Raw genomic sequence first — 3,375 nt, 5'->3', positions numbered from 1 at the left:
GTGTGATTTTGATGTTGTTGTTTCATAATTTATTGCACACACAGATAGAAGGGTCCTTCTGGACCTCCCCTGTTAAGCGTTTCACTTCCTTGCAAATTAAAAAGAAAGGCTTTCTATTTGGAGAGTCCCCGGTCTTTCTACGGCATTAGAGTTTCCCATTGTGTGACAGACCATTATTTATTTAGCTGGTCTCCTACTGATGGACCTTTGGGTACCTTCTGATCCTCCATGATTACAAAGCTGCAAGGCATAGGCATTTACATGTGCCATTTCACAAGTGTGCAGGTATATCTGTAGGATGAATTCACAGAACTGGACTCGTGAGGTCAAAGGACATCTGGATGCTATTTTAATGAGTCTTGGAAAAATCGTATCCCATAGAGTTAATGCTGGGCTTTACTTCAACCAGCGATTCATGAAAGAACACATTTTACTGTGCCTTAGCAAGATCACTGCTTATCACTAACTTGAGAATTTATCACTGTGTTAAATATAAATCTCAGTGCAGAGTTTCTTTGGGTTTCGTTTTCTATGCACAGCATTGCTTCTTTTAAAGACATTTTTGCCTTTTCATCCCAGGTTTGCCTACTTTCCGCTGGGTTATTGAACTTTTTATGCATTGACTTATAGAAGTGTATATATCACAGGGACTCATTAATGAATTCTAATTTTTCAGTTTGTCATCTCACTTTGCTTTGTGTCTAGTAATTTTTCCACATGAAATGTGTGCTGTCTTTATTATAGTAAAATCCTCGTAACACTCAGGGTCTGGGTCATATTTAGAAAGGACTTTACTCCCTTCAAGATCGCTCTTTGGAGCCCTTCATACCTTCTAACAACTTTCTGGCTTTGTTTGCACATTATAGTTCATCTGGATTTATTTTGGTACATTTGGTACCTTGTTTGTTGTTGCCCCAACACCATTTCCCCTCACTAAGTAAATGCCATTTGTATTTCTTCGTCTAATACAGTTTCAATCAACATATTGCTTTGAATTGCCAGATGAAGCAATAATTACTGTGTTCCCACTGTGTGCAAGGCATGATATAGTGTTTCTAAACTTCTCTTCAAGAAGAAACAGAGGCAGGAAGCCTCGAAATTATAGCTGTTGATGGTTGCTGCCTCAGCCTGCCTTCACAACCGGGACTCGCTGGCTGTTACTCTGGTCAATACCCATAACGCCTCTAGATAGGATTGAGCTGACTTTTGGAACACTGTTAGCATGCGTATCCTGGAAATGTTTCAAATGAAAACCAAGAAGTATTTTATCTTGCACAGATTGATAATGCGCAAGCGTGTGTGCGCCGTGTGTGATTCAGCCATCGAGAATGCCGCAGAAATATTCCTGGTGGGGGAAAGAAGGGGGAAGAACCAGAAAGAGCACATCACAAGCAGAGAAGAAAACAAAATCCACAGAGGAAACAATCAGCCACGCCAGGCTCTTAGAGAACATACAGCACTGATGGGTGGGGAAAGCGTGACACTACCTGCCTGTTACAGGTTGAATGTTGTCTCTCAAGTCTATATTGCCCCAGAGTCTCAGTTTGTGACCTTCTTTATCTAGATATAATTAGTTAAGATGTAGTCATCTGGTTTGGTTGAACCCTAAGTCTTTCTTTTTAGACAGAGTCTCACTATTGTAGCCCTGACTGGCCCGGAACTCACTAGGTAGACCAGGCTAACCTCAAATTCACAGAGTTCTGCCTGCTTCTGCTTCCAGAGTGCTGTTATTAAAAGTATTTGCTGTACTCCTGGCTGGACCCAAGTCTTAACACTGGCATCCCCACATGAAGAAGGGAGACATACAGACATACAAGGGAAAAGGCCATATGAATGTGGATCCAGAGACTGGACTAATACCACTACAAGTCAAAGGTTGCCTTACGAGTGTCCAGAGCCACCAGAGAAAGAAACAAACAAGAAATATCTTCTAATCCAGCGTGCTCAGCGTCAACTTCACTCTGCTAACAATTTGGTTTTAAGTTGGAATCCTCTTGAACTGCAAGAAAATTATTTTCTGCTATCTTTTGGGCATGGTGACACACATCTGTAACCCCAGCACTTGACAGACAGATACAGGAGGCTTTTGTGAGTTCATGGTCAGATGAGGCTACATGTGTTCCAGGTTAGCCAGAGTGTAAGACCCGGCCTCAAACAAACAAAAGGAAAATGAGCATTAATGTCTGTTGCTTAAGCTATAGAAATAGACCAACTATATGAACACAGCATACTGACCCCTCCAAAAAAATTTCAGTCATCTGTAATCCCAGCTCTCAAGACCCCAGGCAGGAGGATCTCAAGCTCAGAGCTAGCCTACGCTTCATAGTAAGACCCAATCTCAAAGAAAACCAAAGAAACAGAGCATCTTTCCTTTGAAACACTCTCTGTCTTTTTTCCAAGTACGATATTAAATATGAACGTCCTCTGAAGATGAATCATTGGATCACCAGATTTTCCAGGCCACCTTGTGATCTGGAGATCCCTGACTGGGGCAGCTACACCCCAGTCAGATGCAGAGAATGTCTGTCTCTTTCATAAAGTTGTTATGGAAAGGATCAGCTACTGTGCTCCGAAGGGCTTTGTAAACTATGAAATGATGTCTACAGACACAAGTGTTATTCCTACAACTTGAAAGTAACAAGCCTAGCTGCTAGCCCAGACTTTATTTTTACCAGCTTAATTTCACTTCCTGTTATGCTAATAGTTAAAATCCTGTCTTCTGAGTTTGCACATAAATTTTTATCTATATGGAGAAGCTAGGCCAAAAATAATCCTCTCGAGGAACGACTTATTGACAATAAGTTTCCTGCCAGGAGTGTGGTACACACCTGCCGTCCCAACTGTGGTGTTAGAAGAAGGAAGACGAGGAGCTTAAGGTAAACTTAGACTACTTTGACAGCCTGGGCTACATGGGATGCTGTCTCAAAAGACAACAGCAATAATAACAATAGTCTTTTCTTAATGGTTGGGCAAGTCAGTTCTCACATCTTAAGAGGTAAGAGGTACCAGTGAGCATGTGGAATTCATGTATTTATTCTTGTAACTATTATTACTTAACATCATAATACCATGTGTTGTGCTTAGTCACTGAGATTCAGTGTTCCAAAGCTGGATAACAAAACAGGGTAAAGGGAGAGAAGCAGGCTTCGCCGATTTGATGTGCGAGGCAGCCAGAGGAAGAAGAGCACCCGAGTTAAGATTTGGGAGCAGAGAATTCCAGGCAAAGGAGAACCTTGAACACCTACACAGATATGCTTCCACACAGAATAGCGGCCCAGTGACTCCAGGAAGTGCACCCAAAGGGAGAGTTGCGTAGACAGTATCTACAGGGTTAGGCAGGCCTTGACTAAGGAGCCGGGGGTTAGTCGGAGTGCA

The sequence above is a fragment of the Myodes glareolus genome, chromosome 22 (assembly GCF_982192425.1).
Source record: "Myodes glareolus chromosome 22, mMyoGla1.1, whole genome shotgun sequence".
In the NCBI taxonomy this organism is placed as follows: domain Eukaryota; kingdom Metazoa; phylum Chordata; class Mammalia; order Rodentia; family Cricetidae; genus Myodes; species Myodes glareolus.
The sequence above is the reverse complement of the archived record's forward strand: the minus strand, read 5'-3'. Positions refer to the sequence as shown.